The sequence below is a fragment of the Saccopteryx bilineata genome, chromosome 1, assembly GCF_036850765.1.
Source record: "Saccopteryx bilineata isolate mSacBil1 chromosome 1, mSacBil1_pri_phased_curated, whole genome shotgun sequence".
Classification (NCBI taxonomy): Eukaryota; Metazoa; Chordata; class Mammalia; order Chiroptera; family Emballonuridae; genus Saccopteryx; species Saccopteryx bilineata.
Window position 1 is genome coordinate 380,662,941 of NC_089490.1, and position 15,936 is coordinate 380,678,876.

The following is a 15,936-nucleotide window of genomic DNA, read 5'->3' on the forward strand; positions in this document are numbered from 1 at the left end:
TCTTCTCTGTATCGGAGAGTCTGTTTCTGTTTTGTTTGTTCCCTTATATTGTTCTTTAGAGTCCGCATATAAGTGAAATCATATGGTATTTGTCTTTCTGATCACTTAGCATACTACCTCTACCAACCATGGTGTCGCAGACGGTAAGATTTCATTCTTTTTATGGCTGAGTAACATTCCATTGTAAGACCCACAGCTTCTTGTACAGGGTCAGGCATCTTACAGGTGCCCAGAGTCGCTGGTGCCATGGGGTTTCCTGTGCCAGGAGGGTCTGCCCCAGAACGCACGGTTCTATCCAGGGTTCTTTCTCCTACACAGCCTCAAGCCTGATTCTCTTGTCCTGCCCCAAACTCTCCCCACCGTTTAGTTAATTCTTTTTCTGTTTAAACTTAGCAGATTTCTAACTTACGGCAAAGATCCTGGCTAATCCAATACTCAGTGAAGCTGGAATGTGGGGGCGCTGACTGCCTTCGAGTGCGCAGACCTGAGGTCAGGTCTTGCAGCTCACTTCCTGACTCCCAGCGTGACATCACACCAGTCGGTCTGTCTTAGCAAAGCTGTTTCCAGAAGGTAAAATTGTTGCCATCGTCTTCGTCGCAAAGGAGTCTCTAGTGAGGGGTAACGGAAAGGTTTAATGAGAACTCGCGTCATTGTTTCTTCACTAGGGATCCAGCTGCCTTCCCTTCTGTGAGACTCGTGCTCTAAACGCCTGAGGTTTGCAGCCTGCCCTTACTTTTAAATGCTAAGCAATATCAGAGTCTGCAACAAGCGGACCACCTCAGGGCAAAATCTTAAATTCTACCGGTACCGAGGGCTTTGAATTAATTCATTTAAGTCCCTTTTTTGGAAATTTAGTGAAGTTAGGGAAGGCAAGGAAAGGGGGGGAGTGGAAGGATTTATTAGGCAACCTGATGATTCAAATGGCCAGATGCAGAGCAGCGATGATGACGATGATGATGATGACGATGACAATGATATTTACTGTTCAGTTATTTTATGACGTGCACTTTGGCTGTCATCTGCACTGTCTCGTATCATCCTCTGAATCAGGAGTTGGCAAATTCTGACGCACAGGCTTAATCTGGCCCACCACCTGTTTTGTAAATAAAGTTTTATTGGGACACAGCCGTGTTCATTTGTTGACAATTTCTGTGGCTGCTTTCTTTCCACAATGGCAGAGGTGAGTGATTGCAACAGGGTTCACATGGCCCAAAAAACCCAAGATGTTTGCTCACTGCTCCTTTGCAGAAAAAATTGCTGACCCTTGCTGTAAATAAAGCCTGAGAGTTGGATACTATATATTATTCTACCACTTTCCAGACTGGGAAACTGAGGGACAGAGATGGAAAGAGCTTGCTCTAAGACCTAAACCATTGAGCTCCAGCCTTGAAGTTTTCAACATTCCATCAGTTCATGATGGTGGTGTCTGCTTTTCCTTTCTGTTCCCTGTTCCCTCTGAGAAAACAGGTGATCAACAGTCACTGCCATCCACCTTCAAATGATGGCACCAGATCTGGATTGAAATGTCCACTTCCTGCCCCGGGCGCATGCTCAGAACTGGATGCTTCCTCCTGATGGGATGATTTGCTGCTTCGCTGCTCTCACAATCAGCCAACCCCCTGAAGCCCTGGTGCTGCCCTTCTGCTGAACGGCAGCAAAGCTGTGCCCGTTTGGGAGCTGAATCCAGGGACCCCAGAGAAACGCGATTTCTCCAGGCAAGGCTGATGTCATTGTAACGCTTCCCTCCAAAACAAGTGTCCCCAGGGTTTCGGCTCACGTCCCCGTACCGTACCTCTCACTTTAGGGAGCCCTGGGCCCCAGCAGGTGTTTTGGCATTTTCCTGTACTTTTCTGTTCCCCAAGCTTACTGGGGATGGATTCATCCCTGACAGTGAACAGCCACAGACCTGCCGGCCACTGAGCGTGCTCCTTCAGAGAGGAGCTCTGGGGCTGGGCACCCACGAGCCACCTGTCAGGGCAGGACTGTGAAGGAAGGAGCGGAGGATGGACAGTCCCCACTGGGCCACCTTCCCAGTTCCTTCCCAGTTCAGTCACTTCCTCAGCTCTGTGGTTTTCAATCAACTTTGCCATCTTAATTCTGCGTGGCGTCTGTGTGACCGACACAACATTTCAGGGGGAAACGGGAGGCAGGAGCCCGTCTGGAAGCCGCAGGCAGCTGGGTCTGGCAGGAAGAGATTGGCCCACTGGTGTGAACCCTGGGACAGTGGGTTTGTGCCCGGGCTCTGGGCAGCCTTTTTCAGGCAAATGGATGTTAATAGAATGATTTCAGATTTTCAACATGTGATTCCCACGGCCCTTACTGCTGCTCAGAAAGGGCTCCATTGTCATCTCAAGTGTGCCAGGGGATTCGCTGTCCTGAGCTCCCAAAGACAGACAGGCCCATGCTGGTCCTGGCCTCGGTGTCCCCAGGACTGTTCCCAAGTGTGAGACTCCTCTCTGCCGAAGCAGCCCCTTCTGTGAGACGGGGAAGCAGCCGGCCAGCAGCCCGGGAGCCCTGGTCCCCAGAGACAGCACGGGGCCTGGCCCCTCAGGCAGCAGCACGGGAGCCCCGGTTCCCAGGGACAGCACGGGGCCCTTGTCCCCAGGGACAGCACAGGGCCCGGCCCCGCGGGCAGCAGCACGGGGCCCCGGTCCCCAAGGATAGCATGGGGCCCGGCCCCTCAGGCAGCAGCACGGGAGCCCTGGTCCCCAGGGACAGCAGCACGGGAGCCCTGGTCCCCAGGGACAGCACGGGGCCCGGCCCCCAGGGACAGCAGCACGGAGCCCGGTCCCCAGGGACAGCACGGGGCCCCGGTCCCCAGGGACAGCACGGGGCCCCGGTCCCCAGGGACAGCACGGGGGCCCTGGTCCCCAGGGACAGCACAGGGCCCGGCCCCGCGGGCAGCAGCACGGGGCCCCGGTCCCCAGGGACAGCACGGGGCCCGGCCCCTCAGGCAGCAGCCCGGGAGCCCTGGTCCCCAGGGACAGCACGGGGCCCGGCCCCTCAGGGACAGCATGGGAGCCCTGGTCCCCAGGGACAGCACGGGACCCTGGTCCCCAGGGACAGCACGGGGCCCGGCCCCTCAGGGACAGCATGGGAGCCCTGGTCCCCAGGGACAGCACGGGGCCCGGCCCCTCAGGGACAGCATGGGAGCCCTGGTCCCCAGGGACAGCACGGGGCCCGGCCCCTCAGGGACAGCATGGGAGCTCTGGTCCCCAGGGACAGCACGGGGCCCGGCCCCTCAGGGACAGCATGGGAGCCCTGGTCCCCAGGGACAGCACGGGGCCCGGCCCCTCAGGCAGCAGCCCAGGAGCCCTGGTCCCCAGGGACAGCACGGGGCCCGGCCCCGCGGGCAGCAGCCCGGAGCCCTGGTCCCCAGGGACAGCACGGGGTCCCTGGTCCCCAGGGACAGCACAGAGACCCGGCCCCGCGGGCAGCAGCACGTCTCTGCCTCCAAAAGGGGAGGCGGGGGTTCTGCATATAGTCTCTCAATGGACCTTATATCTTGAATAAATTGCACTCTGGAATTTAATTTGGAATCCCTGCTGTTTCCTTGATGAACGCAAACCACACCGCAATTAAAGTGATGAAGGAGCCGCTGCCGCTCCTGACAGGGCGATCTGTCTGAGCAGGGAGAGGGGCGAGCCGTGGGCAGGGGGCTGGGCACGTAGGCGTGTAGGCATGTTCCCTGAAAGCCCCTCGGGCACAAGGGCTGTCTGACTCCCACTCAGGGGGCAGGCGGACTGAGGGTTTCCAGGGGACTGTCCTGGTTTGCATCCCGTGGCTCCCGGCCCGGTGTAGCTGGCTGCTGACACCGAGCACCACTGATTCAGGGTGAGACTCGCCTGTCAGAACCTCGCCTCCCTCACCGTCTCAGTACGGAAGGAAATGAGCGGGTCGGAAGCACCATGTGCCAGGCACTGAGATAAGTGCCCTAAAGCCCATTTCTCCTTTAATCCACTTAGTGACGTCATGAGATGGGCACCCTCATCATCTCCACTTTGCAGACGAGACACCTGTGTCACAGAGATTACCTATTGCACCCTCACGCAGCTCCTAAGTGATGATGGTAGGTAGGATTTGAGTCCAATGGTCTGGGTTCAAGTTCACTGTCCACCTTACCCATGCGTTCTCCAAGGCCCAGCCTTCCAGAGACCCGTCTAGTCCCGCTCTGATCATTTGCTACCTCCTCCAAGGATCCTTGCTCTTCGTATGCCACACCCCCACACTGGCTCCTTGAGAGGGGCATCCGCTCTCTCCTCACCCCTGACAGCTGAGGGGACTGCCTTCGCTGACCGGTGAGTTGAGGAGAATTGGCCATCCAGGGGGCCCTGTGAAACAGGTGCAGGGAGCGTGGCCTTCCTTCCCGCCCGGGTTGCAGGTGGAAAGCAGGCCTGAGCCAGGTGTTTGCTCTCCTGCTCCCGTGCCTCCACCTGGACTAACAGTTAGTGTGGTCCTTTTCATGGAGGAACAGCAATAGAGGTGGTGAAAACTCTCCTCTTGGCCTCAGGTCCAGGATACATACTCTCAAAACTGATTTTTGAGCTCCGTGTTGTCTAGTGCTTTGGTCAGAGTTCTGGAATGGAAGAGAGGGACTGTTACCTCGAGCCAACCCCCACCTCACAGGCACCAGAGCTGAATACCCAGCTCCCAGGCTGGGGGCGCTACAGCCCAAAAACCTATACCAGAAACTTTCCAGCGCCCATCAAAGGCTATTTCTTGCTGAGTGCCCAGCACGCTCTGCTCCCTGATTCTCCAAACCCAAACCATCAGAGACGAGGTACAGGAAGACCCAGGAAGCTCCCAGAGCCAGAAGCTGGACAAGAACACAAGAGATGTCATTAGAAAGCCCTCACATAGAGGATGGGCCCAGCACGGTAGGCTGAGCCTTGATCTCACAGTCAGTGGACCCCAGTCCAAACCCTGGCTCACTTGCTGTGTGGCCTTCCTGGCTTTAACTTCTAGGTGGGTAAAGTAAGGATGTGAAATAAATAGCGTTTCAGGCATTAGAATCCCGTGATTCCAGTGTGATGAATGGACATAGGAAAGCCCAAAGCCACAGGTCAATAGACCGTGCATACTCACGGTGAACCCCTGCTGAAGACAAATGGCAAATATATCTTGGGTCTCGGTTTCAATCATTTATTCAGCAAACACACAGCAGAGGCCGGCAGTGTGCTGACTGAGCCAGAAGGTAGACATTTATTATGGAACGAGAAAGGTTCTGTTCTCACGAGATCACAAGAGAAGGGAGAGGACGGGAGAACTGCTTACGTGCGCACAGGGCGGGGAGGGCCCCCAGAGCGTAAGCCCACGGAGCAGACGGCATGCAAACCTCCCCTCTCCAGATTTCGCTCTGGGCGGAGGGTCTAGGTTTGACTGCTTGCCTGGGAACAAAATAACCCTTGCTCAGGCGAGATAAATGTTTATTTCTCCCTCGTGTAACAGTCCAGACATGAGGCACCCAAGGTTGTCAGGGTTATCAGGAACTGTGTTCCTTCCATCTTGAGGCTCCACCATCCCTGTGTGTTGCCTTTGTCCACACAACTGAAGAGCGTTCACCGCATGCCCATGTTCCAGCCAGCAGGAAGTGGGAAGGGGACCAAAGGAGGTCGTGGTCCAGAAGTGGCACACGTCACTCTGTTCAACTTCTATCAGCCAAAGCTTAGCCACACGGCCGTACCGAGCTGAATAGGAGGTTGGGAAGGGTGGTCTTTCTTTGCGCAGGCGTGTGAGGTGCCCAGCTAAAGATCTGGGATCCTAGTCCTGTGCAGAGGAGAATGAGAAATGGGAAACAACAAGCCATTACTAGTATAACTGCCTTCCTCCCCACCTCCCTGTAAACCATGACCAAAACAAATAGAGCCGACTTAGCCCCGCATGAGGTCAAGGGCTGTCACAATTCCGGAAGACAAGAGTCCACACTCTCAGCGCCCGTGGGAGGGTTGGAAAGCAGAGGATCTAGGTCTATCTTCAGAGCCTTCGTGGGAAGTAGCCACTCTGGGTTTTCCCACAGAGGGCGGTTAGGACAGGGAATTGGTTATACAGGAGACAGAACAGCTGAGAAGCCAAACAACCCAGAGATTAGCAACCACAGGAAAACATTTCACTCCCAAGCTAAAGAGAGCAAAAGAGGAACCCAGAATCAGGGACCGACGGGCAGAAGCCAAAGCCACGGTGGATGATGCCCAGTGGGACGTGGGGCCACAGAAGGAATGGAAGCCAAGAGATGTTGCCGCAGCTGGCGATGCCGCCGGGGCAGCGTGAGAGCGAGAACGGCTCTGGCTTTTCCTCCCTGCCTGCCTTCTGTCAGTGCTGCCCCCTGGCCAGAACCTACGTGAAGCCAATTGGAAGGACATTCTCGAAAATGTAGTTATCTGTAGTGCAGAGCAGAGTGAGCAGCAGTGGAAGTCAAATAATTTAACAACCGGTTCTCTGCCCTAATGACCATTCTAAGTATAAAAAAACGACATGCCCAAAGGGAGTTTATTAATTTTCAAGCATTTAATACTTAAATAAAAACAATAAAAGTGGTACGCAAAACTAGGTTGTGTTATAAGAAAGAGTTTTAAAATATGAATGAAAAAATATTGAATAATACCTGACCAAAAACAATAAAACTGTTATTTAAGATATTTCCATATTGCTTCTTTTTTTTTTTTTTTTTTTTTTTTCCTGAAGCTGGAAACGAGGAGAGACAGTCAGACAGACTCCCGCATGCGCCCGACGGGGATCCACCCGGCACGCCCACCAGGGGGGGATGCTCTGCCCCTCCAGGGCGTCGCTCTGCCGCGACCAGAGCCACTCTAGCGCCTGGGGAAGAGACCAAGGAGCCATTCCCAGCGCCCGGGCCATCTTTTCTCCAATGGAGCCTTGCTGCGGGAGGGGAAGAGAGAGACAGAGAGGAAGGGGGGGTGGTGGAGAAGCAAATGGGCGCTTCTCCTATGTGCCCTGGCCGGGAATCGAACCTGGGTCCCCCGCACTCCAGGCTGACGCTCTACCGCTGAGCCAACTGGCCAGGGCCTCCATATTGCTTCTTGATTGGCGTCCTCACTTGCAATTTTTTCTCCTATGGGCAGAATGAACATCACTATGGGTGCTTAGAATAAGCTATTGTGCAGATGAACATTAAAAAAAAAGAGTAAGGATTATAAATTTGTGATTTCCACATTGGGTGGCTGCCCCGGTGCCCACCTTAGAGAGAACCCTGATTATAAGGGCCATTTTAACAATCGGTTCACCTAACTCAACAAAAAATTAGGTATCAGTTCTGCTGAACTGGTGTGAACCGGCTGAATCCCTCCACCGAGAGCGAGGGAAGGGTGATGGAGAGATGTGAGCACAAACAGCCTAGCACAGACCAGCACGAGCCAGAAACACTCCCGGGACCGGTCTTGGAGCTTATTATTAGAAAACTGTCTTTTTTCCAAGCTAGAACTAATTAATATAAGGTGGTGGGATTTGATTATTTATTTATTTATTTATTTATTTATTTATTCTGAAGCTGGAAATGGGGAGAGACAGTCAGACAGACTCCCGCATGCGCCCGACCGGGATCCACCCGGCACACCCACCAGGGGCAACGCTCTGCCCCTCTGGGGCGTCGCTCTGCCGCGACCAGAGCCACTCTAGCGCCTGGGGCAGAGGCCAAGGAGCCATCCCCAGCGCCCGGGCCATCTTTGCTCCAATGGAGCCTCGGCTGCGGGAGGGGAAGAGAGAGACAGAGAGGAAGGGGGGGGTGGAGAAGCAAATGGGTGCTTCTCCTATGTGCCCTGGCCGGGAATCGAACCTGGGTTCCCCTCACGCCAGGCCGACGCTCTACCGCTGAGCCAACTGGCCAGGGCCTATTTATTTATTTTTTAAGGAGTAAAATGGAAGCTCGAGTCCTGATTTCAGAAAAGAAAAAAAAGTGAAAGTAGAACACATTGGATTTGTTTCCTATTGTTGTTATAACAAATTACCATAAACTGCAACTTAGAACAACACGGGTGTATTCTATCTTACAGTTCCAGGGGTCAGGAGTACAGAATGGTCTCACTGGGCTCAAGTCAAGGTGTGGGCAGAACTGGGCTCCTCCTTGAGGCTCCAGAGGAGACTCTATTTCTTGCCACATCCAGCTTTTACAGGTTATCATGTTTTCTGTCTCTTGGCCACATTACCCTGACCTTTGCTTCCCTGGTCACATCTCCTCTCACTCTCCTGCCTTCCTTTTTTTTTTTTTTGTATTTTTCTGAAGTGAGAAGCGGGGAGGCAGAGAGATAGACTCCTGCATGTGCCTGACCAGGATCCACCCAGAAAACCCACTAGAGGGCGATGCTCTGCCCATCTGGGGCATTGCTCCATCACAACTGGAGCCATTCTAGCGCCTGAGGTGTCCCTGCCTCCCTCTTGTAAGGACACTGCTGATTATATCACGCCCACCCAGATAATCCAGGGTGGTCTCTCCATGTCAAGATTCTTAACTTAATCACATTTGCAAGCTCCCTTTTACCATCTAAGATAGCCATAAATTCTAAGGATTGAGGTGTGGACATCTTTGTGGGGCAGGGGCATTATTCTGCCTGTTAGAATACTCATTTTGGTTTTCTCTCAGATCTGAGTCTAGGGCCCCAAAGACTAAATCAGCATTCATAAGTCAGATAGCTGAACTCCCCCCTCGGAAAGTCTCCCCTGGGTAGGGCAGACTGTTGCTGCTGTGTGGGGCCTCTTCGGAGGATGCGCAGAAGTCCACTCTGCACTGGTTCCATTCCTGGGTCGCGTGGCAGTGGGTCAGTTAGGAATTATTTTGATGGCAAGCTACTGAAAATTTGACTTACATAACACTTTTTCTTAACAACAAAAGTCTGTAGGTGGAGGCACGCATTGGCTTCTTGGTGTAGTGATGTCAGGGCACCTTCACGAGTCTCGTGGCAATTTCCTAGTGCTGAGTGTTTGGGCACTGGTGGCATCTCTTGGACCACTGATCTTGGGACATTCCTCCTCTGGTCTGAGTAGTCTGTGGAGATCTGCTGCCATTTGATCTTCTAGTCTTAAAATGTGGATTCCAGGAGGTGGTGGGACAAATCCCTAATCACTAGATGTATGTCCCAGTTCCAGCATCAGAGATGACAGCAAGAGCTCTTTTCTTTTGCTTGTTATCAGGAAAGCAGATTTTTTTTTTTTTTTTTTTTTTAGCGTGCATGCTTAAGAAAAAGAGAAAAAGAGAGGGACAGACAGGCTAGAAGGGAGAGAGATGAGAAGAATCAATTTTTTGTTTCGGCACCTTAGTTGTTCATTGATTGCTTTCTCATATGTGCCCTGACTGGGAGGCTACAGCAGAGCAAGTGACCCCTTGCTCAAGCCAGCAACCTTGGACTCAAGCCAGTGACCTTTGGACTCAAGCTAGTGACCATGGGGTCATGTCTATGATCTCACGCTCAAGCCAGCGACCCCACGCTTAAGCTGGTGAGCCCGCACTCAAGCCGGTGACCTCAGAGTTTCGAACCTGAGTCTCTGCATCCCAGTCCAACGCTCTATCCACTGTGTCACTGCCTGGTCAGGCAGGAAAGCAGATTTTTCTAGATATCTCCCAGCAGACTCTACTTAAATTTCACTGGCCTGAAACAGTAACGTCACCATCCCCAGAAGCCAAGGAGGCCAGAAAGGCAAATGTCAGGCACTTCTATTTAGTCTCTATAGTTGGGCCAGGGAGACAGACTCTAGGTACTGAAATAATCAAGCAAAGGTCTGTCACCACTACTTGTCTTGCAGTCACTTGGTTCTTCCTGTGAGGTGTGACATGAACTTTGGTTGGTTTGGGCTGATCACACTTAGCAGCAACTTTTAAGTCACATTTCTTCTACTGACTCCCAAAGCAAAGTCAACTTTTTAGAAAGGCTCATGACTGCTCTGTTTATCCTTGGGAGGACTAGGAGCCTGGCAGGAGAGCATGTTGGAGACTTAGAGCATGGATAATAATGACTGACGATGTTGCTGCTGGTGATGAAAATAGTTATATGAAGTTAAGTTCTGCTATTATTCCCATTATACAGAGGAGGAGACCGAGGCTTGGAAAAGAGAAGCTGCATGGCCTGTCTCTAAGTGGCACCAGTACTGAAGCCTAAGTGTTTGGTCACGATTCCGTATCTTCTGGGATTCACTTTCCAGGATGAGAAGACCAAAGTGCTACAAAAGCCAGAGGAAGAAGGTTCCAAAATTATTGATCCAAGTGATGCCACCAGTGTCCAAAATTTGTTTCAGGCACAGCATCAGTGGGGATGGGACATGATCTGAGGAGGCAACAGCCACACCACACACTTAGCCGTGTCTCACAGTTCATTAATCACAGTTCAGAATCATTCATCTTGATTACATTTGGCTCAGCCCCTGTGCAAATGGATTTTCCTTTTTTAAAATAATGCAACGAGAACATATCCTCCCTGTGCCTCCCATAGGTCCAGATCTGGAGCTCAGGCTCGTTCATTCATTTAACAAACTCTTACTGTGTACCTTCTTTTTTTTTTTTTTTTTTCTGAAGCTGGAAACGGGGAGGCAGTCAGACAGACTCCTGCATGCGCCCGACCGGGATCCACCCGGCATGCCCACCAGGGGGCAATGCTCTGCCCATCCAGGGCGTCACTCTGTTGCGACCAGAGCCACTGTAGCGCCTGGGGCAGAGGCCATGGAACCATCCCCAGCACCCGGGCCATCTTTTGCTCTAGTGGAGCCTCAGCTGCGGGAGGGGAGGAGAGAGACAGAGAGGAAGGAGAGAGGGAGGGGTGGAGAAGCAGATGGGCACTTCTCCTGTGTGCCCTGGCCGGGAATCGAACCCGGGACTTCTGCATGCCAGGCTGATGCTCTACCACTGAGCCAACCGGCCAGGGCCTATTGTGTACCTTCTTTATGCCTGGTTCTTTTCCAGATGCAGGAAATTAAGCAGAGATCACAATAGCTAAAAATCCATGCCCACATGGAGAGTCTCCCTGCCTTCCAACAGAGAGACAGGCAATGGACAAAATAAATAGGTAAAATAGAGAGATTGTTACATAATGTTCCCACTCTCCTAGCAAGGACTGACTCTGCTCCAGTCACGGTTACTGGTTTCCATCATGACTGGTTGTAAACCTGTCTCATCCATCAATGACACTTCTATAATCTTGGCATCAAATAATCCAACAGCAAGTTTTAAACTTGACCAACGGGTGGGTAACAACTCCCTCCAACAAGGGAGGCCAACTCTGCAAGCCAGGCAGCCAGCACCAGCCTCGTGGTGTGGACGTCAGCCAAGTGCTGGTGGCCTCGCTTCTGTGAGCACGCTTCTGAGGCTGCCATCAACCCACTCCTGCCTCTAAACCCCACACAACCCCAAATACATCGGTCCCCACAACTACAGTAGATAAAAGACCAGCGGTTTGCTTTGCTCAGAGAAATTTGTCTGACCGGAGTGGTCTTCCTTATTTCCACTTAAGATTTTCAGATTGTGGATGGCGGGCTCTCCTGTGAAGACCCTCAGTTCAACAGATGCACTCACCAGGTCCGTGGTGCCCAAATTCCACATACTTTGTGGATGTTCCTGACATGTTTCATTAAAATGTCCTTGCTGAATTTATTTTGTTATCCTAAGACTTGTCACCCCCGTGTTCTCCATACAAGGAAATCTGACCTCAGTTGTTGTATAATTAGAACTTTTTCTGGATGTGCAGCATTTGGTGAATATTTTTCGCCATTAGTCTGCTCGTTTTTTCCTGCTTGCTTTAGAAGGATGCTGTTGTTTTCCCCTGGGTGACCTCATTTTAACTTACTTCCCTTTTTAAATGCCCTCTCTCCAAATATAATCCCATTCTGCAGTGCTGGGGGGTTAGTATTCTGACAGGTGAATTTCAGGCGGACACAATTCAACCCATACCACTTGGCACAACCGATCTTTGGGAGGAAATTTTGACATGTCAATGTTAAGAAATTAAGGCATTGAACCATAGCTCTAGAACATTATGAAAAATACATATTCAGAAGTCAAGAGTCAGCTTCTTCGACTGATTTGATGCTGAGAACTCAAAGGAAAACGCGAACTGCAAGAGAGACCGTCTCAGTGACGCTGGTTCCCTCCTGCTCAGACTTTCGGAATTCCATCCTCCGCTCTGCTCTCTCTACTTTGTCACCAGCCACGACTTCCCTCTCTTCCTTCTGCTCTCCCTCCTGACTCCCTCAGCGAGCCCATCTCAGGAAGAGAACAAGCACACCGCAGTATATCCCCTTCAAACTGCTAAACCGGGAGGCATCGCTCTACAAGTCGAATTTTAACCGTGGTCTTGAGCTAAACTGAGGGCTGTAATGATAGCGTTTTTGTAAACCTCGGGAAGAAAGGCAGAAATTAGCTGCAGAGTTCCGGTTTATGTCATACAGATTGTCCTGGGCTGCATCAGATTTATACCAGCTGGTTCGCATAATTGTTAGTGCCCCTAATGAACCATAGGTAAAAGGTGATGTTAGAAGCGGCCACGTAGGAGAGAGAGAGAACTAAATGACCCAGCAGTGGCTGAAAGAACAAGAAAAACAGGAAAGTTACTAAAGTAAGGCAATTTCAGAAGCTTTTTCCCTTTAAAGGCAGTGGTGTGCTGGTAAATGTTTAACCTCCAACTCTCTTGGGGCCCGGAGGGCGGGCGGGGGAGCTGTGAATTGTGCTGTTTGCAGATTTCCACGCTGTGAACGCCTTTGCCATGGCCAACTTCAAGTTCACCACATGACATCTGTGAGCGGGTCTGAGCGAGCTGGTGCTGGCCGGCCCCAGCGCCACTCTCCAGGGCAACTGGGATTTGCAAACTAAATACAGATGAGCCGGATGGACTCCAAAGATCTTTCAAACACTGCCAAAGGCAAAGGAGTCCTATCCTCTCTTGTTTAACCCTTTGAGCAGTGTGAATGTTCCTGTACGTCCTCATGCATCCTGACCATCCAGAGTACAATCGTACATATGTAAGGCAACATTTAAAAAAGGCAAATGTATGTTCTTCTTGTTTCCATAAATTGGTTATCAAACAAACATGATTTTAAGTTAATAAAACTGTAACTGGAACTAATTTTATTTTTTGAAAAAAAAACTCACTCCCGGGGGTCATGAAAAATCTCACTATTCAAAAGGTTAATATCCTTTGACCCAAAATAGGAGAGTCAGGAAAAATAAATTGAAATGAAAAGTTGCCAACTTAGAAAATGTTCACCATGTAGCCTTATAGAAACAAATAAGCTAGAAATGAGAACACAAATGGCGTGTTGGATGCACAGCTGGCCCAGTGGCCAAACAGCGGTCTGTTGGCTCAGAATGCAGAGCTTGTTGCAGCAGCGGCTGCAGAAGTTACAGGCTGAAGGACCATTGGAAGAACTAGTATTCATTCCATGGCTGTGTCAAAAGTGGAGAGCAACTGTCCAAATCCATCTAGGGATGCCCCTCAGATAGACGCTGGTACCCAAATCTGCCTTTTCCCCCCTAACCTCCAAGGGTGGTAGTTTTTGCCTACCCGGGGCTCGAGCTCTGGAGTCAGGACCTACTTTTCACGTGGGTTAGGTGACATTGACCTCAGCTCCCTTCCCCCTCCTCCTACAGGGTAACAGGTGACTCAGAGGTGGCCAGTCAGAACCTCTCACCCTTTGCTTCAATGCTGGGCAAGTGTCCCAACCTAGGCCAGGCAGTGTCCTCCTGGCCCACAATTTTCAGGAAGACGGTACCTCTTCAGCTGAGTTAAGCTAGCTGCTACGCTAGTGAGCAGGTATCCATTTCTCCTCGTGCCTGAGCCTGCCACATGCAGGGCTCACCTGTGTCTCTGTCTCTGCTTCTGTTCCTCCTGTGTGACCTCTCCCTTCCCCGCCTTCCCACCACCTCCTCCACCTTGCGGCTGCCTCTCCCGGCCGCCGCCTCTCCCTGGCCGCTGCCGCTCAGAGTCCTTGCCTTTGCTTGTGCCCGCCCCACTTCTTCCTGGTCTGCCCAGCGAGAGCGCCGTGCCTGCTGTCTGGACACCTCTGTACCCAGTGCCACGAACACTTCCAAGGAGTGAGTGATTTTTGTCTTCCTCTGAGTTTTCCATATAAACTGGCCAAGAAATGGGAGCTGATCGTGGAGCCCCATCAGGTCAGGCACCCCACCTTTGTCCAATTCATTATGGCCAATATCGAGCAGGGCCACCAGCTCATAAAGAACTCCTTGCAGGCCACCTAAAGCGTCCGGAGAGACGGAAGTATCACTCTCAGGCACGGCCTGTTCAGTGCAAACAAGCTGTGATGGGCAGATTCTGACATGAGCCCCAGATGACCCCGCCTCCTGATGGTCCCCTCCCCTTGAGTGACTGGGGAGGGGACCATCTGCTGGACCTAGTGACTAGAAATGTCCCAATTCTAAGCAGAGACGGGACCTGTTCAATAAATGGTTGTGAACATTAGCAACCTTTATGATATGTTTCTCCAGGGGCCTGGAGAGGTGGGGGGGGGGTAGGTTAGAAGCCCTGCTGGCTAGCTCAAGTGCAGCCTGTCTAGTGCACTGCCTTCCGAGTCCCTTCCTCTTCGCACTTACCAGTTTCCACCTACGTGAAACAGAAATAATGACACACCATCTCCGCCAAAGGCCTGTTGCAATGCAGGTCGCCGGCCCCAGGATAGGAGCTCCGTTGGACCGGTCGTCACTGCAGTATCATTGAAGAAACCTCGGAATCAACGTGAAAAACTCCCTTGCCTGGGCTGAGGATGGAGCACGCTGGCTCTTTGGGACTGCCTGCACGCCGCCTGCATGTGCCTTCCAGATAAGCCGCGTCTGCCAACTCCAGTTCATCAAGTACACAGCTGGCCCGGGAGCCTCGGTCTGGAGCTGCCCTCGCTGCCATGTCTGCTGCCATCTGGGTACCAGCGGGCGGGCGCAGAGAAGGGGCCGGTTGCCGGGGCAGGAACAGCTGGGCGGGAACTGGGGAGAGTCCTGGGCTGCTGTCTGCTTGCTGCACACTCGTTTGAGATGCATGGTTTTTGGCAAGGAACAAAGGAACATCTCCACGATCCAGCCAGGCACTGGGTGCCTTCCTTCTTGTCACACGGGGAGTGTGCCGGGATTTGGCCTGGTTTTGACCAGTGAGCGGCAGGGATGGCTGAGTTGTCCGGTTTGAGGAGAGTTCAGGAGACTCCAACAGGGCGAAGGAGGGCACTGACTCATCCCTTCTGATGCCTCTGACGCCAGATGCAGGAAGAAGGGCTTCGAGCAGGAGGTATGAGTAGGTGACAGCGTTACTCTGTTCACTTAGCCAGCTGCAGGCGCTCCGCTGGGCAGAAGGACGAGCTGCAGGAAAGGAGAAGCGACGAGCTAGCGCAGCGGAGGGTTCTCGAGCTGTAACCCGTGTCAGACTCGCCTAGAGGGCTTGTAAAAAGTCAGAGCTCTGATTCAGTAGGTCTGGGGCATGGCCTAAGGAGTCACACTTCCAGCAAGATCCCAGGTGATGCTGCTGCTGGTGACACACTTTGAGAAACGCTGATGCGAGTGGTGATGGGCTTTGGCGTCAGGCGGCTGGGTGTGACTTGAAACCAACTCAGCTATGATTGGCTGTGGGATCTTCGACAACTTAGTCTCTCTGTGAATCAGTTTCCTCATCTGTGGAATAAGAATGGTACAGGTAGTACCCACCGCATGGGTTTCAAGTGAGCTACACAAGTTAAAGCCTTTAGAGCAGTGCCCGGCTTGTAAGAAGCCCGTAGTATGCATTAGCAACTATGAGCTGGACTGTCTAAACGTTTCACAGTAGGAATTATTACATGCATGCTTTTGTAAATAAACAGAAATGAGTTCTTAAAAAAAGGTCCCTATGCACTCATGCATATACAAAATGTCTTCCTATGATTTCAAGGGTTCTCAGATCCACGAAAGCTCATCCGCCTTCACTCCTGGTTTAGTGGATTAAAATAGCTACTGTTTTGGAGCCTCCACTACAT